At 46.6% G+C, this 22,708-nt stretch overlaps 1 pseudogene; it reads left to right on the top strand.

The window, feature by feature from the left end:
* Positions 1-1,867: 1,867 nt before the first annotated feature.
* LOC147728594 (transcription elongation factor A N-terminal and central domain-containing protein-like) lies at positions 1,868-17,395 on the top strand (annotated as a pseudogene).
* Positions 17,396-22,708: the final 5,313 nt, after the last annotated feature.

Below are 22,708 nucleotides of genomic sequence, written 5' to 3'. Positions count from 1 at the left end.
ACCCACACGTACTACACTCATGTTTGAATTTACACGATCCCGGAGGTCTGGTACATTTCCCTTTGTTGAAATTAAAGCAGAAACCCTTCCTCCCTGTATTGCCTGCGGGCCTCGACTGATCGTCGGTGCTCGTACTTGGTCGAAAGGGCGTCCCCACATTTTGGCGGGAGTAATCTACAACATTGCTCCCAACCAATGGCATCTTTAACATTCCTGATTCTTTCATTTTATCCCATGTTACAGAATCGTAACAATCCCAAGTCAAACCCTTGTTATGTTCCTTTTCTTTCCTGAACAGATTGTCATAACAAAACCAATGGTTACCTTGATACGCTGTCGAGTAACCCATAATTCGTGATTGATAAATGGGAAATTCAGAAAGCAACCCGGGCCTACGTTCCCCCAAAATCGATGTAAAAATACCCCACGCATTGCCCCAGTTGCCAATATTCTCATTTACCTTAAAGGCGGCCATTTTTGCGCGCCAAACACTCGGATGCATTAGGTCCTTCTGACTTTTAACATGCTCCACCTCATAATGATCAACAAGCAAGGAGAAAATATTCACGTACTCCCCAGCCCAGATCTTTTCTTTTATAGCTAAAGGCACATGTTGTCCCAATCTCTCTCTACGAGAGGGTGCTGACTCGTCCCTTGCAATCGGCAATGGCCGCTTACCTGCACCGGACGCAGCTTCGGCCGCTTGCGGCTTGTCTATTCCCGCCAACGGCGCAGTCACTTTAGCTGCATCTCTCTTCTCACGAAGCCCTTTTATCAGCGCCTGTGCCTCGGCAGCCGTGGCGCCATCACTACTATCCCCCAACCAAGCTGCTAGCTGTGCTGCCAGCTCGGGGGGCATGTCTTCTTTGGATGTCGGGGTGACGACAACGGGGATTGGATTCCCCTCCATTGGTACTGGGGTCGGCGCCTCGAGCGGTACAGAGGGGACCGGGACGTCTCCACCGGCTGGAACCCTTCTCGGCCTCTTAGGTCTCCCTCCAGCCGGCGCAGGGCCCGAACCCTCCTCCCCGTCCCGTTTCGCCAACCGTTTCTTTATGTCGGACACCTCTTTGCAAAGGGCCCGCACCATCTGGTCGGTCGTCATTCTCTTTGCGACTTTCTTTGGCATTTCTCCGACGAAGTATCTAGAAGACAAAGAAAAAGATCAAAACGCTCAAAATTGGCTCTTCGTTCTGTCCCGAGCTCACGGGTAGCGAGGAGGTGCAGCTTCGGAGCACAAGAACAAGAGGACGTCTTCTGGTCTCGCGTCTCTTTTTATCCGTCTTCAGGGCGGGCGAGAACCCGCCCCTGCCTGCCCCTAGGGCGGGGCTGGCTACGTCGGTGTCTAGGCCAGCCCACTCTAGGGCGGGAAAAAGGCGCGCCCCGGCTACGCCGCTTCGGGCATACCAGCCGAGACGCGCCTCCCGCCCAAAAATGGCTTCCCGGGGGGATCGAGGCACTCCGCCATACGTTCGGGGGGACCGAGTGGTCGCCCCTTTCCATTCTGTATGTCGGCCTAATTATCACATACAGAATGAAAATGGGCCAGTGACAACATTTTCTGGGACTCCTCTTGCACTTACTGCTCTTCTCACTGATCGTAACAATTTGACATTTGTAAATGGCCTGAAGGGTACATTTTCTGATTCTCTTTTTAAAAATGTTGTTTTTTCCAATTAAAAAGATAAATACTTAACCGACCTTGCAGCACAAACCATAACTTTTACTTTTAACTTTATTGCGTGAAAATCCGCAGTCAGACAGCTTTCAAGACTTGTGACTTGATTTCTGTGTTATCGTTGTGCATGCGAGTGATATTTACATGTCTCGTGAGTGACAGTTAACACAGATAGCTTAACAGCTCTGCATGAATGTGAAGAAAGAGATCATAACCAGAGTCCATCTTATTCAGAAACTGCTCACTGAAAAGGATTATGAAGATATAAAATGCCATTTAGCTGAGCTGGAAATCGCTGATGTGACTGTTGAACTTTTGCAAGAGACTGACATGGTTGCAACTGTGTACAGAGTCCTAAAGACCTGCCCATCACGTAATTTTAAAAAAAAAGCAAAGTTCTTGTTATCTAAGTAAAAAAGCGCTTTAAAGAAGCATCTACCATGGATCCAGGCACTTGCAAAATGGCATTTCTCAAGGAAAGAAAAAGGGTAATGAAGAAAACGTTATACTGCTTGCAGAAGAGCCAACGTAGCCCTCTTTGGAGCACAGTTCTATGAAAGTCTTGCGCTCATCATATCCATTGCCATTAGAAAGCGTACAAAAGGAAGAATACAGTGTACTGAAGATCGACCTCAGTCTTAGTCAAGAGGACAATCCTGGTTGTCATTTGCCCCCCTCCTGAGGGACAGCCGGGAGAAGAAACGCTGCTAATTTGCGTCTTTTGCACAAACCTACAAACTTGATTTTAAAATTGTTTTAAACCTTTACTCACTTGTTGTCTTTGTTGAAGCATCCCCCAGAGCGGAGCTAGCGCTCAAAGGGAGTGCCTGCGAGAGCCCTCCTCAGCCGCCATCGGCCACGAGGAAGCGAGGGACACGCCCCCCTCGAAGCCACGCCCCCTTTTCCCCGCTGTATGTAAGCGCGCTGACCCACGAGCGCATTGAATACTGCACCCCTCCTGAGGCACAGCCGGGAGAAGAAACGCTGCTAATTTGCGTCTTTTGCACAAACCTACAAACTTGATTTTAAAATTGTTTTAGACCTTTACTCACTTGTTGTCTTTGTTGAAGCATCCCCCAAAGCGGAGCTAGCGCTCAGAGAGAGTGCCTGCGAGAGCCCTCCTCAGCCGCCATCGGCCACGAGGAAGCGAGGGACACGCCCCCCTCGAAGCCACGCCCCCTTTTCCCCGCTGTATGTAAGCGCGCTGACCCACGAGCGCATTGAATACTGCACCCCTCCTGAGGCACAGCCGGGAGAAGAAACGCTGCTAATTTGCGTCTTTTGCACAACCCTACAAACTTGATTTTAAATTGTTTTAGACCTTTACTCACTTGTTGTCTTTGTTGAAGCATCCCCCAGAGCGGAGCTAGCGCTCAGAGGGAGTGCCTGCGAGAGCCCTCCTCAGCCGCCATCGGCCACGAGGAAGCGAGGGACACGCCCCCTAAACCCTCCCAATAAAAATGTGCATGCACAGGAAGCGCAGCGGACGAGCGCAGCGGGTGCGACGAATGCGCGCCGAAGGCGCGCATAAGGCAAGCTCGTCTGCGCTCGTTCGTGCCGAGTCCGGGCCCAGGGCCAGAACCCCTGCGCCCCGAACAACAGACCGCATACTCTACAGCGTGGACCTCCTTCACAGTCTGAGGGCTCCTACGAGCAACCACCGCTGTCGCAGATACTCTGCTGATAACCTGCCTCAGCTCTGCCCAGAGTGCCATAAACCCCTCAAACCCAACACAACCCCCAAACCGCTTTACGATTTCCGGATGTTCTTACTGAACTGCCGCTCCCTCCCCAAACATACTGCCGAAAAAATGCTTCTAATAGAAGAACACTCACCTGATATTCTGTTCTTAACAGAAACCTGGCTCTCCCCGGAAGCCGACCCAGCCGCAATAGCTGCACTTCCTTCAGGCTTCCAAATCTTGCGCCAGGACCGGTCAAAAGGGAGAGGAGGAGGCATGGCCATAATCCACAAGGAACAGTTCCACTGCCGAGTGGTCGCTGAAACCATTCTAGACTATGAAAGCCTAACTTTTAACATCGAACTGTCACCTAATAAGTGCCTCTCAGGCACCCTGATCTACCGACCTCCGGGCCCCCCAAGGCAGTTCCACATCAGCCTACCCTCAAATGTATCTGAACGCATTAATTCATCATCCAACTTCATCTTGCTGGGTGATTTTAACTTTCACTTTGACTCAACCTCTGACCTCACTGCCTCGACTTTAGCAGACGACCTAGCAGCTCTGCTGCTCTCACAACGGGTCACCTTGCCCACACATGTAAAGGGCCACTTGCTTGACCCAGTTTTTAGCAACTGCACCGACCTCCTAACCAGTTCACCCATCCCCCTCCCCTGGACGGATCATTTCTTGATCCCAATCAACTGGACAATCTCTAAACCCCCTGAACCTACCCCCACTACAAGACTTAAGAGAGCTTGGTCCCATCTAACAGTTGATAATTGGACTAACACACTTATGGAGAATCCACCCCTGATCACCAACAACCCCGGTCCAGCTAACCAGGCATACGTTAATTGGATCTCCCAATCTCTCGATATTGTCCTTCCAAAAAAGGAAATCACGCTTAAACGCCTCCATAAAACTGCCCCGTGGTACTCGGAGACTTTGAGAGACAAAAAACGTCTTTGTAGGAAATACGAAAGACGATGGCGAACCGACTATTCATCGGAACATAAAACACTCTATCGAGAAGCTATTAGCAACTACAAAAGTCTGATAAAAGAATCCCAGGCCGCCTACTTCTCGGAGAAAATCGTGCTCGCAAAATCCAAACCTAAGGAAATTTTCAAAATCATAAAAGAACTAACTAAACACCCGCCCAGCCTACCGACGGACAAATCCACCTCCCACTGCAACAAAGTTGCCGAATTTTTCCATCAGAAAATCAGCTCCATCTACTCGGCCTTCCCCCTGAATAATCTCTCTCCTCCCATCTCCTCCCCATACTCTACCGAACAACTCCCCAGCCTACAGGTACCCACGCTGTCTCATTTTCCTCCATTGGAACTTGCCTCGCTTGAACCTTTGGCACGCAAAGTCAAATCCGGATCCCCTAATGATCCAGCCCCCCCCCCCCAGAGATAATAATGGCGGCCTCACAGACCGCCTTACCCATATTAAGGGAGGTCTTAAACACCTCCATCTCCACGGGTACAGTCCCTACAGTTTGGAAGCAAGCTATGGTGAAAGCCCTGCTGAAAAAGCCCAATCTGGACCCCACGGATCTAAGCAACTACCGCCCCATATCCCTGCTCCCCTGGGCGAGCAAGGTCCTGGAGAAATACATAAATCTCCAGCTAATCAACTTCCTGGAAGACCACCATCTTCTGGACCCCACCCAAACCGGCTTCAGACCCAAACATGGGACCGACACCGCCCTCCTCATGGTCACCGAGGAGGCTAGGAAAATCTTAGATCAGGGAGGATCAGTGGCAGTGATCCTCCTTGATCTCAGTGCGGCCTTCGATACGGTCAGCCATGTCACCCTGCTGCACCGCATGTCCCAGGTCGGGATCAAGGGTAAAGCGTGGTCCTGGTTCCGGTCATTCTTAGAAGACAGATCCTTCCGGGTGTTCGACGGCGATTCGGTCTCCACCAGCAGACCTCTGAATTGCGGCGTCCCCCAAGGCTCCTCTCTAAGCCCTGCACTTTTTAACCTGTACATGAGACCACTGGCCGATGTCGTCCGCCCGTTCGGGATTAAGATCATTTCTTACGAGGAGGACACGCAGCTTGTGGTCTCCCTGACACAGGATACCAATCTACCTGTACAGAGCGGGCTTAGAGAGTGTCTGGAGGATGTAAAGACTTGGATGTCCCAATCGTCCTTAAAATTAAATGGAGACAAAACCGAGCTTATGGTCCTCGGCAACTCGGTCCCTAGCTTTCCGGCCACCCTCTGGCCACCCAGCATGGGCCCCCCACCAACTTCCAAAAACAGCATCAAAAGTCTGGGAATATGGATGGACAGATCTCTTTCCTTCAACGTACAAGCTACCAAACTCTCGGCTACCTGCTTTGGCATCATGAAGATGCTTAGGAAAATCTTTCCTCTCCTCCCCATGGAAGCCAGGCAGACAGCGGTACAAGGCTTGATCCAATCCCGCCTCGATTTTAATAATGTTCTTTACCTCGGCGCCCCGGAATCCACCTTGAGAAGGCTACAGACTGTGCAGAACTGCGCTGCACGCATGTTACTCGACCTCCTCCGCAGACAGTCAGTAAGGTCTGGGCTTGTCACTCTCCACTGGCTACCGGTGCGCCAAAGTGTTACATTCAAAGCCATGTGCATAGCCCATCAGTCCTTCTGGAACTCTGGGCCCAGGATCACACAGGACCTAATCCATCATTACAGGCCCAACAGGAACCTAAGATCTAACCAGACCTTTCTAGCAGTTACCCCGAGAGTAAGAAGATCCAGATCTGGAGGTAGGTCGTTCTCGTACAATGCTGCTAGGGCCTGGAATGCCCTTCCATTGTACTTAAGATCCAACCCCAACCTTACGGCCTTCCGTAAGCAATTAAAAACCTTCCTATTCCACCCAGTCTAAAATTCCTCACCCTTCCCCCTGTGTTCCTCATGGTTGTACTTCGGTATTCCTAGCGCTTGGACGCCTCTGGGCAGCAATTCGCGCTCTATAAATCCACATCCTATCCTATCCTATCCTATCCTATTTGGAACTGGTGAAAAATGTTGTAACACACCAGGAAAAGGAACACAATATGGCCGCTCTTGAAGGACTGGGTTCTTTAAGACCCAGCGGTGCCAGGGCACAACACCTGAAACCTTCGTGGGTAACCTGCTCCGGCGTACGAATGACAGAGACACGGGACACTTCCTTCGGCGTCAAAGATTCAAGGTTTATTTACTGCAGGGAACACAGAAGTCACGACAAGTACAACACGTGCAACTTGGGGAGACTGCTTCAAATTGGTTCTGTGGATCGCTCCTTTTATACAGAATTTACCCATAGGACAACATGATACACAAAGGTTTACAACCCGGTTCCCATAATTATCCCCCAGAGGGGTCGCTTTGGTCACTTTGATACACACAAGGTCCGGAACATAAGTGCGGAAACATTTGGCGGTTCCCAACTGTAAAAACCCATCTTCCCAACATTAGTGCATTCCAATCGGCAGTAAAACAGATCGAAATAGGAACAAGGACAGGTGCAGAGGAAGACGGAGACAGTGGGGAGATCGGAAAGGGTGTAAAAGGGGAGGTATCGGGAAACACGAGATACAGGCATCAAAGGGACGTGCCTAATGAGATGCACGGCTGAGACAATAAACCGGCACGGCAAGATGAGCCTCGAGCGGGGCCATCTGCCTTACAGTATCATCCCCCTCGTCATAAAGACACTTACAAAGAACATGTGTCTTCCGCAAATATCTTGGGAGTCCCAGGGTCGCGAAGCGGACAGCGTCCGTTCGCTGGCTACTTGAGGGCAAGAGACAAAATGGATGCCGTATCTAAGATGGAACCCGTGGGTACAGATGAAAAACCCACATAACAAACGAACGGTTTAAGTTAGCACAGCGAAACTGCGCACACTTACTAAACTCGTCATTTGCGGTTCGTAGATACCAGACTCGACCATATTCGTGCGAGTCGAAAACACCACTTACAATTGTCACGGAACCTCAGACGCTCCTTTTGCCCTCATGTAGGCAAGCACTAGTCGGAATCATATTCGATATTCATCAGACCATCGAGATGTTGCTGTAGCATAGCTCTGTCCAACCGAGTCCCCTTGGTAACAGGTGGCTGTCTCATACACGTTGTAGCACAGAGGCCACATAAGGCAGGACCGCACTGCACACAAAGGCAACACGTGAACAGGAACGCCACAACGACTCCGATGATCATCAGAATCTTCCAACCCCAAGTCGACATCAGGCCCCAAAACCATCCAAGTAGCGTCCAATCCCCTACATCCACGTGTATGGATTCGGAGATCTTATGCAACTTCGAAATGGCTTGATAGACAGTCGGAGCGTTATCAGGAATGAAAATACAGCAGCTCGAATGGATCACCTTACATACCCCACCTCGATCTGCTAAGATCACGTCTAAAACCATACGGTTTTGTAACGTCATAAGTCTATCCGCCTGAAGTTCAGTGGTGATATTACCAAGGGCACTGGCAGTAATATTAGCTGTTGATTCTACCACTCGAGTCAACTGTCTCAGGTTCCTACTATTAACCATAGGTCCCCAAAACGGGAGGAAACCCTTGAAAAAGTCTCCTGCCTCTTGACCGGCAGTATCCTCTTCGCTAATTACGCCTCTCACAACTCTAGTCTTGTGATAATCTGCATCTACAGTAAACGTCGGAGGCAACAAGTTTGCGATAAAACATGAGCCCATGAAGTCAGAGGGCAATCATGCATATGCACGATCATGACAGATAAAGTAGGTACCCTTGGCAGCCAGGAACACAGGGGACGAGACCATCGGCAGAATGTAATTTTCAGTGCAAGCACTCTCTCCAAGTCGGGCTTTCGATCTTCGGCCACGACCTATAAGACAAAAATTACCAATGTGGGGTACGACCCATATCGGAGGCGAGCTTTTAAGCTGTTTTTCACTAGTGAACACACTATATTCGCCTCTACTTAGGACCCTATAGGCTTGTACCTCTTCTTCAGGAATAAGCGAGGGATCATAGATATCGCTATCTAAATCCTCTATTGCTATAAACAAAGGTTTTTGGTACGAGGTAGGACCAGAGTAGGGGGAACGTGGTTCTCGAATGGGGTGGAAACCCAGTGCGCTTCGAAACATTGTTTGAAATGCTCGAGCAGACCCTTGGGAACTATACAGTAACACCAGATATGGAATTCCCTTATCCGTAGTATGTGGCATCAACCCACACACCCAACAATTAGTAGTGTTAACCACTAGCTGATGCTGGTGGAGGAGCTGAATAAAGGAATTGTTGCGGAATTCTGCACGTCTAGCCTGTTCGTGTTCAGGTAAGATATGAAAAGAATGAGGAGAAACAGTGGAGGTGAGCTTAGGGTCAGGGGTAGGAGTAGGTATGGCAGAAGGTAAGAAGTAAAACATCGTGTAATACACCCCACCCGCCAATAATGCAGAAACAGTCAAAAACAATACGAATATTTGGAATATAAAACATTTGGTACGACTGAGTCGCTGCAGCTTGAATCTATGCGCTTGAGCTCCTTCCAAGTCCGTCAGCTTCGAAAATGCCATCCCCTACGACCGTCCGCAACGTTTCTTGACGCACTTCGTTCTGTGTAGCAATAGTCAATCCCTAGGAGTTCCCAGGAACCGACGGTCTTTAACCTAGTGTCAAGACCTACTAACCAGAAGGAAGTACGCGCGCGGCCCTACGGTCTTTATTTCACAAATATATATATATATATGCGAAAACAATGTTTCTCAGCTGTGGAAGCAAAAAGTGTAAAGAACGAAGCTCAATGAATATGTACAAAATAATTACAGTGATATGAGTGTTCAAACTGATCGTGGAAAACGGGATAATACAATTATCAAGGGACAGAACAGGATCTTTTATTAGTCTCTGGTGCTAGATCGCAAAAAGTATCGGGTTTTCCCAGGACGTGTCTGTTCGTCAAACAAAGGATCCGTTGAAGGGACAGCGTCCTGTTGATCAGCTGAATGTTCTGGTCTTGAGTCTTTTGCTGACAAATGTTCAACAGTGTCTTTTTGCTGCACTGAGGATTCTCCGACAGGTTGTGCGTCGCTGAAAGGTACAAACGCCAGCAATCCTTCGGTTTCAGTTGATGCAATGCCTTTCCTCACCCACGAGTCTGCTGGCAACGGGATAGGGACTTTTTTGGTATGGGTGGCGTGCACCCAATTCTTCCGTCCCTCAAGACGAACTGCAGTTCTCGTGGCAAGGAGGACCTGGTAGGGTCCAGTGAACCTGGAATCCAAATTGTTCTTGCGCGAAAAGTTCCGCGTTACCACCCAATCTCCGGGCTGGAGCTGGTGGCCTGGACCCTCCGTCTGCGTCGGCAATGCTTCGTGAACCTGTTGGTGAATTAACCTCAGTTTAGCAGTCAAGTCATGAAGATAATCGATCAACATTGGATACTCAAGATCACAAAAAGCACCCGGTCTAGGGACCCCCCAAACATTGGCAGGACGACCGAACACTATTTCATAGGGACTGAGCCCTACTCGGGAGTGTACAGTTGCCCTTGTTGACAGTAATGCTAAGGGTAAAGCGTCAGGCCACGAGAGACCAGTCGTAGCCTGAATCTTTGCTAGTTTTAGTTTAAGGGTGCCATTGTACCCTTCAACCAAACCAGCTGACTGGGGATGATTGGCACTATGGAATTTCTGATTAATTCCAAGGCCCTTACACACACTCTTCATCACACTCCCCACGAACTCACTTCCGTTATCTGACCACACGACTCTAGGCATTCCAAACCGAGGAAAATATTCCTTCAGTAGGATTTTCGCAGTAGACAAAGCAGTATTGTCTTTGAGAGGATAGGCCTCGATCCATCGGGAGAATGCGCAAACCACAACTAAAACGTATTTCAGGTTATTGCATCGCTCCATATGGATGAAGTCCAATTGAATCACCTCAAAGGGACATGAAGGGGGAGCAAAACTACCAGGAGGAGTTGGGGTTCCCTTACCAGGATTGTACAACATACACACCATACAATTCTTAACCAATCGTTCAGCACATTTCGTAATACCATCATTCTTCCACACAGGGGACAGCAACTTACAAATACCTTTCGCGCTAATATGTGCTAACCCATGCGCCATAGTCACAACAGCCAGCACATACGCATCAGGCAACATCCATCTTTTCTGACCCGATAAATCAATCCAACAACCATTCGCATCCAACTTTCCCGTACTTTCTTTCCACTTCGTCTTTTCAGTCTCGGTGGCCTCATTCTGAATTGCTTTCACACTCTCGATAGTGTCCTCACACATACTCGATTCTGTAGGCCACCTAACCGAACTTGTCACATACATTCGAGTGCTAAGGTTCCGGGCAGTCTCCTTAGCAGTCTCATCCGCAAAAGCATTACCACGACCAACATCATCCGTCACCTTACGATGCGCACTACATTTGACAATCGCCACTTGCTTAGGCAACGTAAGTGCATCCAAAAGATCATTCACAAGCTGGCCATGCTGAATCTTCGTACCATGCGATGTTAGAAAACCTCTCTCTCTCCACAACCGTCCAAAACTATGTGCGACGCCAAAGGCATATTGGCTGTCGGTAAACACATTCACACGTTTCCCTTTCGCTAACACACACGCTCTAGTAAGAGCGATCAGCTCTGCGGCTTGGGCAGAATTCTGATTTAGTCGTGCAGTCTCAACAACAGTATTCAACGTTACAACAGCATAAGCAGTAGTCACATCGCCATTCGGCAACTTGAAACATGAACCATCCACATACAGCGTTTCATCTGGGTCTTCCAATGGGGTGTTTTTAAGGTCCACTCGACCTTTTGTTTCCTCCTCCGTCCTCAAATAACAATCGTGTTCTGTTATTTCATCTGACTCTGAGCTAATTGGTAACAAAGTTGCCGGGTTCAGAACATTACAACGTTTTATTTGAATGTGGCTTGCCAACAGCGTCAACTCGTACCCAGACAACCTCGCACTCGTCAAGTGCTGAGTTTTCGTACGATTCAAAAGTGTGTCGACTGCGTGCGGAACCATCACCGTAAGCATATTATCCATGACCAATCCTGCTGATTGTCGGATGGAGACCGCGGCTGCCGCCGTTGCTCGTAAACAACTCGGCAATGCTCTAGCTACCGGGTCCAAGGTCGAGGAAAAATATGCACATGGACGTTGCTTACCACCAAAAGGTTGCGTTAAGACACTCAAAGCACAACCTTCCCTCTCGTGAACATATAATGTAAACGGCTTGCTATAGTCAGGAGTACCTAACACAGGAGCCGAACACAATGAATCACGTAATTCAGAAAAACTTTTCTGACATTCTTCTGTCCATGGTAAAGGAGTCGAAACATCCTTGCACGTAAGAGCCAATAATGGTTTTGCTAGCAATGAAAAATTTGGAATCCATTGCCTGCAATACGACGTAATACCTAAAAAGGCACGCACATCTCTTTGGGTTGTTGGCACAGCCATTCGCGCAATTGCTGCAATTCTCTCTGGGGTCAACCGCCTTCCCTCCTTTGACAATAAGTGACCTAGATAGGTTACTTCTTGACAACAATATTGGAGTTTAGAAGGTGGCACCTTGTGATTTAACTCGCAGAGATGTTGCAGCAACGATACCGTAGCAATCTTGCAAATGTCCTGAGTATCTGCAGCCACCAATAGGTCATCGACGTATTGGATTAAGGCCGCACCAGCCGGCAACCTAAACGCATCCAGTTGACCCTTCAAGGCTTGACTGTAAATCGATGGACTTTCACAGTAGCCCTGAGGAGCGCGTTTAAACCGGAAGCTGCGTCCACCAAGAGAGAAACCGAAAAGGTCTCTGCTCTCTTCTGCAATCGGGATGCTGAAGAACGCATTCTTCAAGTCAATCACCGAAAACCACGATGCGGAAGCTGGAATCAGAGTCAGTAATGCCGTGATGTCAGGCACAACAGGGAACTGAGGAATCACAATTTTATTCACCTCCCGTAAATCGATAACAAAACGATAAACAGGTGGTTTCGAAGGATCAGTACGTTTTAGAATGGGCAGTACAGGGCTGTTGCACACGTTTCCCCGTATTTCCTCAATAACGTCTTTCTCGATCAAATCATAGATGATCGCTAACAGCGCTCGTTCACCATCAAGAGAGATACGATACTGGGGAATACGTGGCAATCGCACATTGGATTTCAACTGAACAACATAGGGTGAGATATCAAGCAGGCCCACATCATTGGGACCTGTTGCCCACAAAGACGCAGGAAGAGAACTCAATTCCGGTGGAAGCTTATCGAGAGACAAGTACATAGGAGAGACAACCCTCTCTCCCAACGTAAGCTTTACACCCGCAGGAGAACAATACAGAGTTGCATACAAACGTTTAAGCAAATCCAGGCCCAAAAGATTTTCACCACAACCAGTAGTCAAAATCAACGGAGCTTCTAGTTCACGAGGCCCAATTGTAAGGGGCAAAGGGCGCGAAACTGGATTGCTAACAGGGGCGCCAGAAAATCCAACGGAAACATTTGTTAAGCCAGACAAAGGTGCGCCAGGGAGTTTCGAATGCTTAATGGAACTTTTCGCTGCACCAGTGTCCAACAGAAAAGGCTCAACGACGCCCGATGTAGCAACTGCGACGTAAGGCCCTCTCTGATCAACCGGAACTGATACCACTCCCTCTCCTTGTCTATGGCTGTCCTAGTAATTACTGTCGTCAGTTCCCTGATCGACGTAATAATCGTCCACATTGTACTGCGCAGATCGTCCTTGCGATGATCCACGTTGATCAAAACAATTATCGGAATTTGATGAGTTATCTGAACGGTCATTCTGAGCACCATGACCTCTACCACGTGGTGCCTGCTGCGAACCACCACGACCTCCTCTAGATGAGTTACCACTATTACGTTTGTTTAGAACAGGACAATTGAATTTGATATGTCCCTCCTGTGTACAATAAGCACATTGGTTGTACCCTAACGAAGATCTCTGGGAAGAGGAGTCATTACGAGATTGTGATCTGTTCGATTGCGGCTGTGATCTATTTTGTTGCGAAGTATTCTGATTCGAACGTGGAGGATACGCTTGCTGAAGCAACACTTTAGTTTTAAGCTCTTTCGTCTTTTTATCAGCACGGTCGTTCTCTTCTTTCTCTCTATTCTCATAATATTGTGCCGTGGCCAATATCTGAGCTGAAGTAGAAACGGCCCATGCACTTTCTGAATTCTTTAATTTATTGCTCAAATCGGGCAATAAGTTCGAAACAAATTTATCCACGAACAACCTTTGACCACCCTCAGTGCTCATATCCTGACCACTATGATCAATGAATGCCTCCTCAAACCTCGTAAAGAAGTCGGAGACACTCTCGTCCTTTTTCTGTTTACAAGCTGACAATTTGTCCCAATTTACCCTCATAGCTGGCATAAGAGTTTTCATTAACGTTATTATTCTTTGAGGAAGATCAGCAATCAGCTGTTCAGGCTTAGCCCCACCAACTTGTCGCGTATCGGCCGCAACAATGGCAGCCCAAGCACCACCTAATTCATTCGGATGGTTTTCCTGACGAATCTTAGCCCATACCGGTTGAGGCACAACATTGCCGAACAACATGTCGATATCGGCAAGATTCATTATCGTAGCGTCTACGAGCTGCGATAATTCTTTATAGTACCCTGCAGGATTTTTGCGAGGATCAGGCAAAGATTGCTTCACCTGTAACACTTCTGAGCGTTTCCATGGGAGATGTATCCACACTCTCTGGAAATGTGCCAATATCGGAGGTTGAGCATTAGGATCAGCTGGCATCCATACTGGTGGAACTTCGCGCATAGGAAATTGACCAGACTCATCTGGCTGTCTTTCAACATCCTCAACAAACAAGGCTTGAGGTATAGGAGTGGGACGGAAAGATAACAATCGTTCAACAGCACGTCGAACATTGGTATCCACTATCAGTCCAGTCGAGAACTGAAGCTGCAAATCAGACAAAGCGGTCAGCACCTCGTCAGGTGCGTCGGCCGATATCTGATCACGAAGAACCTTACACATTTCTTCGAACACGAATCTTTGGGTTGGTATATTGAATTGACAAAACGTATCGAGTACGACACGTGGTGGATTTCTAAGGGGATGCGTCATCCAACCCATCGCCATATTATATAGCGAAGCGCGTTCCCTGTTACCAGGAAGCTGACTACGTCTCTGAGGACCATCGGAACCAGCGGACCCAAGAACAGGTCCGAGCGAATGAAAGAAGCTAGCCGCAAGAGGAGAATTACGACTACGAGTAGAGGGAGAAGTATAGGACACAGGACTAACAAATGAAGGAGTAGAAACAGAAGCAACAGCAGGAGTTAACAGAGCAGGAGCAGTAGCAGGAGCAGGAGTATGTGGAAGCGGAGGAGCAGTAGGAATAGCAACAGCCAAAGGAGCAGGAACAGTCGGAAGAGCGGGTGCAGGTTGAGGAACAGGCAAAGGAAGAATAGGTGCAGGAACAGGTACAGGGGGAATCACAGGAGCTGTGGTACCCTGTACATACGGAGGTGGCGATTTCATAAGATAGGACATTAAAGGATCCTCAACTGCCTCTTCCTTCTTTTCCGACTCCGTAGGCAAAGTAGGATAGCATTTATCTATAGTCATACGCTGTAATCTATCAAACACTTCCTTTTCCTTAACCTCCTTATCATGCTGAAATTGCTCTGCTTTCTTTACAATAGTAGCAACATTATCTCTCTGATTTCGTTTAGTCTGTCTGATTTCTTTCTGTCGGGCTTCTTTACGCCACAACCGAAAGGCATCAAACATGGCCGGCCTTGACTTTTTCTCGAACAATTTAGCCTCTAAGTTATCTAGGATCGGGGTCTCAAAGCTACCATGAGGTGGCCAACTAAGGACACCGTCCTTCTTTGTATAACGAATCCAATAATCGTTAAAGGTAATCGGGCCTAGCCCATGTTTACTGTACAGTTCATAAGTCGGAGTTCCAACCGGAGGTATCGGACACGAGTCCTCCAGTCGGGAATCCATACCACAAGGTCTGAAACAACTGAACAAAGTACTGCGACCAGGCATCTTGCACACTAGCCGAGTTTCACAAACTTCAAGGGTTACGGGATTTACCAAGTCCCAGCAAAGAACAAAAACCCTCGGTTTTTGGCGGCTGCAGTCGTCAAATAACACAACAAAGTACGCTAGCAAAGTGTCACCGACAAAAACACTCACACAGCGTCAACAACAAAAACACTCGCTAAAGTGCCAACAACCAAGGACTCTGGGAGCGACCCACAAATACTTAACTCAAAGATCGATGGCGTCACCAGGAAGGCCCGTCAATCGTCTCGCTATACCAAGGTCTACGCCAGGCGCCAAAACAGGTCTACAGTCAGGGCAGCAGTCCGTCGCAGCCGTCAGGAGGCGGGAATCTTCGCGGGAAAAGTCTTCGGGCCACTTGTTTCAACAACAGGATCGATGAAGCGGAGTGCACCTTCCCTCGGAGATTTCACACGAAGTTCCTCACGATCGTCGGGCTTGGACCGGTACCACTGATGCAGCCCCACGTTGGGCGCCAACTGAAGGACTGGGTTCTTTAAGACCCAGCGGTGCCAGGGCACAACACCTGAAACCTTCGTGGGTAACCTGCTCCGGCGTACGAATGACAGAGACACGGGACACTTCCTTCGGCGTCAAAGATTCAAGGTTTATTTACTGCAGGGAACACAGAAGTCACGACAAGTACAACACGTGCAACTTGGGGAGACTGCTTCAAATTGGTTCTGTGGATCGCTCCTTTTATACAGAATTTACCCATAGGACAACATGATACACAAAGGTTTACAACCCGGTTCCCATAATTATCCCCCAGAGGGGTCGCTTTGGTCACTTTGATACACACAAGGTCCGGAACATAAGTGCGGAAACATTTGGCGGTTCCCAACTGTAAAAACCCATCTTCCCAACATTAGTGCATTCCAATCGGCAGTAAAACAGATCGAAATAGGAACAAGGACAGGTGCAGAGGAAGACGGAGACAGTGGGGAGATCGGAAAGGGTGTAAAAGGGGAGGTATCGGGAAACACGAGATACAGGCATCAAAGGGACGTGCCTAATGAGATGCACGGCTGAAACAATAAACCGGCACGGCAAGATGAGCCTCGAGCGGGGCCATCTGCCTTACAGTATCATCCCCCTCGTCATAAAGACACTTACAAAGAACATGTGTCTTCCGCAAATATCTTGGGAGTCCCAGGGTCGCGAAGCGGACAGCGTCCGTTCGCTGGCTACTTGAGGGCAAGAGACAAAATGGATGCCGTATCTAAGATGGAACCCGTGGGTACAGATGAAAAACCCACATAACAAACGAACGGTTTAAGTTAGCACAGCGAAACTGCGCACACTTACTAAACTCGTCATTTGCGGTTCGTAGATACCAGACTCGACCATATTCGTGCGAGTCGAAAACACCACTTACAATTGTCACGGAACCTCACTCTGAGGACCAAATGCACAGAGTTGCTTTACCGAGCTTTGGCAGATTTCATTACATCGCAAGCGAATGAAGAAGAGGTGATTTGGGACTTAGCAAAGAAAATCGAAGAGGACGTCTTCTCTGCACATGCCAACAATAACAAAAACTATAAAATTTGCATCAGGAGCAAAGTCTCAAACCTGAAGAACCCCAAAACCCCCCACTTGAGGCAACACTTGTTCTCAGGAGCTCTTAGCCCAAAAGAGTTTGTTAAAATGACTGCCCTGGAAATGGCTAGTGATGAGTTAAGGAGACTCAGGGCTCCATATACAGAATTGTCAGTCCTGGAACACCAGCTTCCCCATGGTGTGGAGGTAACCACCACAAATAAAATTAAATGTCAGCGATGTGAGAACTTCAATTGCACGGCAACAGTGATCCCTGGAGGAACACTCTTTCTCCCTGGTTAGGTGCAGAATGGAAAACCAGATGATGACCTAATGACGTTTGTGATTTGTAATGTTTGCGGAGATAAATGGTACAATAACGGGTGGGTTTATTTGTAATCTGTTTCAGAAAGTGCACCAGAACTTCATTTAGTAGTGAATACATATTTGGCCCTCCTAGAAGTTAACAAAAATGTTTTTACCATTGTTTGTAAAAATGCAACGAAGATTGCTCTTACTTTTCACCATTTTAATACATCCTAATGTGATTGGCTAGGAATCAGTTGCTGCTAGAATAATATCTACACCTAGAATAATATCTATACGACGGACTGTATGTGCAATGTCTCCACAGTATTTTTTAATTCTTTACTTCTGTTAAGCCAAAGGGACATATGTAGATTATTGTAAAAATTTATGACGATACCTTAACAGCAAAAAAGATAACCAAAAAGTTGCCCCTCAGTCTATGACCTTTAGACTCAGATTTGTACACCTACAAAAATGTACAGTTTAAAATTTGTCAGTAGGAGATAAATGTATGAACTGTATGATATTGCTAATCCCACTTTCTTAACGTTGGCCCTAAAGTTGCCTTATGAATAGGTGGAACCACAAGTAAAGGACCGAAGAGAATATTTTATATATGCTATCATAACGTAATGTAGATGTGATTTGTATTTGTGGTTTTGCTATTTGTACAGTATATTACGTGATATGTTTATAAGTTATGAAGCCCTATATAGAGAGCACAGCCCAATTAGGGAGAAAGGTGATAAACACTCTTGATATTGAGAATGGTAGCCTTGAATCATGTGTTTGCTGGAAAGAGAGCAGGGGAAGGTAGTAGATATTATTATTTGCTTATTCAGTAGTTTCCTTCCTCTTCTTGTGTTTGTTCCTCCTTTGGAGCATAACTTATACATTGTCCTTTTGATTGGCTGATGTGTATGCTTCCACCTCTGACATTCGGGCAACACATTTTTTATTTTCTAAACAAGGTCATAAACTGGCATTCCAGAACACATTTGAGGTACAAGAAGTGTATTGATGGTGCTCTACAGTTTTAAAATATTTAGATAAAATGCAATGAATCATTCACAACCCTGTGCAGGCCTTTGTGGTTTAGTGCACACTGGCAAGAGAGTACAGTGTGAGGTAGCTGATGGGAGAGCTGTTTGTACAGAAACACAGTGCACCAGATATTTCATGAAATAAAAACTGTAATGTGTTACACAATCAGCCACACAAAAAAAAAAGAAAAAACCTTCATTGCGGGGGAAAAAAAACATGAAGAAAGTGAAATAAATTGAAGCCAGATATGCAGTGATCATTTCAAGCTGAAAACATAGACTATCTTTTTAATGAACGATCAGCAGCTTTCAAGTGCATTTATCTCCTGTATTGGTTATTGTTGCACAACCTCAGTTCTTTGTTGCGCCTTGTGTGAGAAGGCTTCCTAAAATGCTGTAGGGTTTTTGCCACCCCATTTTGACACGCTTTTTGCTTGTATCCTAAATGTATCCTGTGTTCGAACATTTCAACGCATTATTTTTGTACCCCTTTTGACTACTTATTCCATGACAGTAACTTCATAATTCCTTCAATATTTGTGAAGTGCCATGCCATGTCTACGGTAGAAAAACTGCAAATTACATTTGTATTGCCATCTGTCTGCCACTCAAGCACCATGAAGACTGAGAATTTTGCCTAATATTAAAGGAAACTCTTAACAACAGAGATGACATCTGCCGCGGAGGTAAAGTAGAATATCTGAGGAGCAGGAGATATGCAAAGAGCAATCTAATGCTATTCTGGAAGAGGCTCCTTCCACTGCAACCTTACCCTCGCAATCTCCAAGATCCAAACACGGATGTATGACGTTACAACGCATGCTTTTACCATGCATGCCTTTACAACGCGGTTTTTACAACACATGTTTTTTTCAACGCATAGTGCTTTGGGGCGCTGGATAGTGAATAGTTTAATTTACTATTCCAACTCCAGTCCCCGTAGATAGTAAGGAAGGTGTTGGATAGTAAATTAAACCTATTCCCTATCCTAGAGCGCCCCCCAGCGCAATGCGTTGTAATGGTTTGGGTTGTAAAAGTTGCGTCGTAAAGGCACTACGTGGTAAAAGTTGCGTTGTAAAGGATGTTTCCCTCCAAACACATATTTTCTAGCAGGAGACTGGTTTTTATTTTATGTAGATAGTAAATTGGGTTATTACTTTTAACACAGAGATCCTTTTGTTACCTGCAGTTCATACATTGTTATCCTTGTAATATAGCACAGTGAGCTATGAAGGACATGTGACTCTTACACCTTGTAACGCTGTCTCATGTAACTCAGCTTGTACATTGATTTACACATGCACATGATTTATTGTCAATGTATTATGTGTATGTTAAGTAAAGAGCTCTGACACCCTGCATTGTTTTGTAGCGCTATAAAATAAATGAAACAGTGCTATTGAAATTGTTTGTGTAAATACTGAGACATACCAACACACCTGACATTCTTACAGTGCATGCATCTGTTATATACAGGGAATGAACAAAGGCAAAATCTGCCTCTCTTAAGTACCTGAGAAGAGATAACAAGCTGTGTGCCTTTCTTTCCCCTCCGTGGAATTTACTTTTAAGTGTGAGGTTCCAGGCTGCCTCCAGTCAGGATATTCAGACAAAAGGAGGCCTGATGGCCCTTTAACTTCGGCCCAGCTGGAGGTGTAAAAAAGCACCCTCACTCCCTGCACGTTGCTGTTCATAATGAAACAGACAATGTACGGGCGCTGCTGAACATGTCCCAATGTCTGAAAATTACCCCGGGACAAGTTCCGCATATTTCTGTAGGGCCCAACTTCTTGGCGGGAGGACAGAGTCCACCCTGTGAAAATAGTAAGTGGAAGCCATGTACCCCCGACATGTGCCCTGGTGTTATATAGCTTGCACCACATATGGAATTGTGTCATGAGCTTTGCGCAATATAGCTTATATTACCCCACTGACGTCATTTTATGATCCATGAAAGGGTGAAACTCTGAAAGGCACCAGCAAAGTGTCTGAAGTATTACTTGCAGGTTATTATGTAAATCACTGTAGCATGTGCTCAGCTATATTACCAAATAGAAGTAACACTGTAGAATGCTTGAGTTGGCATGCGTAATGAGAAGCTAGAGTACTCACTGCACGGTTTCCATTGTTATATTGCTTTTACTTATTTTACTCTTCTTTATATTTTGATGTTGTTGTTGCCTATCATTCTGTTGCCTTCTTTTGTGTGGCTGCATAAAGAAGACAGACTAACATAAGGAATGATTTAAGGTAGTCTATCCCAAGGTCCATCGAGCGTATCTCACTTGCAAAACATGTGTAAAGGCCTCACGTAGGAGGCATTTTTGCAATCGCAAACCCTGCCAATCACAAAATTGAATGCATGTTTGGAGTAAGAGAGATGTGAACAGAGAATTTTAAGGATAATGTGGATTAATGATGTCACTGTAGGAATGGTTCTGTAGGTGTGTCAGATTGACAGTTCTCTGGATAGTTCTTTGCATGTACAAGTATTAGTGTGCGTTTGTTGTGAAAAGAGTATTTTAGAATGATCTGGAGAATTCACTTAACCGTGATGTTCTGGATCTGAGATTTGAGATTGCAGAAGGCTGGGGGTGCAGTGAAGGAGAGAGCACAGGGTGGAGGGATTGCAGGACTAAAGCACTGGAGTTGAAGGATACCACAGGAGATTGATGGTCCAGAGACAGAGAGCATAAGGAGGAGGGAGCACACAAGCAATGCAAAGGTGTCGAACAATTGCACAGGAAATGTCTAGCACACAAACAATGTGCTGGAACCGAGGGAACACAGGCAGTACAAGGCGTTGACTGACCGGGAACTAGGTGGAGATAAGGGAAAGCACAAAAACAGTAGGGCCTGGCAGGTCCGAAGATAGAGGCTGGGGCTCGAGAGGAGCAAGGGCAGAGAGAGATGGGCAGCCATGTCAAACAGACTAACAGCTATGTGGTTATACTGAAGAAGCAGTTTCCTATGTCGTTATCACATGAAATCTCTTTATAGATGTAATAACTACACTTTCACAATTGCTGTATTAACCTTCTTGCTTTCTCAAATATTTTTAGTCACCATTTGTCCACTCTTTTTTCAAACCTTTCTCATGGAAGAATACCCCCCCCCCCCCTCCCACGTCACCCCTCCTAATGAGGTTCAGGCTTGCTCGCTGCGCTTGCCACTGGGCACTCATCTCAAACTTTTACGCCCACCTCTTTCAAATGTCACCAGCAGCCACTGCTCCTGCGGAGCCCATGGCATGGCAAACTGTTTTTGTTCACGGGATCCTGTCACCTCACCAGGGGCCAAGCTCTGGGGGGTGGAGGTTTCATTTTGGATAATGTTACCCAGGTTTCTCCAATATGCAAACACAGGTATTTAAGTTTCACTCCGGCACACTACAGATGCAGTGCAAGGTTCTCTCAACCTAATATAAACTTATTTTGACTTGTGCTTGTGTTGGTTGTCTGTTTACTTATGTAATATTGTGCTACCTCCTTTGATGTGTCTGTAAAATGTACCTTTTGTCCCAAATTTTTGTCCTGAATTCTGACCTTCTGTCCTGAATTTTTGTCCTGAATTTTGACCCTTTGTCCTGAATTTTTACACCCACTGTCCTGAATTTTCACCCATGCCAGTTGGTCACCCTACCGTCCTGACCAGCAGAGCGATGGAGGCAGGGCCCAGATGAGAACAGATCCATGTCATCATTAGATAGTCAGGTTCCCAGACATGGGTGCCTGTGTTGTGGTCATGAGAGTTTTTGTTCCGGAAGGAATACCTTCCGGCACAGAAACTCTCCTTTGATTCTATTTCTTCTTTCTGTGTGCACTATATACAGCACACATGCAAAGAAGAAAAAAACAAGAAGTAAAGATATTTCTCCTCATTATGCCAGTCTCAGGTAGGTGAACCATTGTGGCATAAACTCATGTTTACAAGTCTTTGAAAATATGAGTTAACGTCAAAATACATGGGCGGGTGGACTGAAACACCCACGCACCAACCATGTAACCCACAGAAGGCAGCGATATCTTTTAACAAAGAGTGGCTTTGTAAAACCAAAATGGTTTTGTGTTGTGGTGAAATCTCAATGCATCTATGACAGAACCTTCAGACAGACATCTTTCTCACTTTTTATTTCGCATTCTACGTTCTATTTACCACACACCGGTACTTACTGTAAATATGCTTACACCTGGGGCTACTTTTTCGAAGTTCCTCTCTTTAACGAGTAAAGAAACACAAACTGCAAAGAACGTAGCAAAAACAGCGTTGGCATCCAATATTCATATTAATCTCGCTAGCCTCGGCTTTCACATTTGACCTTTGGGTACGTTTGAGCACGTTTGGGCCAAAGTATTACCGA

Source organism: Lissotriton vulgaris, chromosome 3_1, assembly GCF_964263255.1.
Source record: "Lissotriton vulgaris chromosome 3_1, aLisVul1.2, whole genome shotgun sequence".
NCBI lineage: Eukaryota > Metazoa > Chordata > Amphibia > Caudata > Salamandridae > Lissotriton > Lissotriton vulgaris.
The sequence above is the reverse complement of the archived record's forward strand: the minus strand, read 5'-3'. Positions and strand labels throughout refer to the sequence as shown.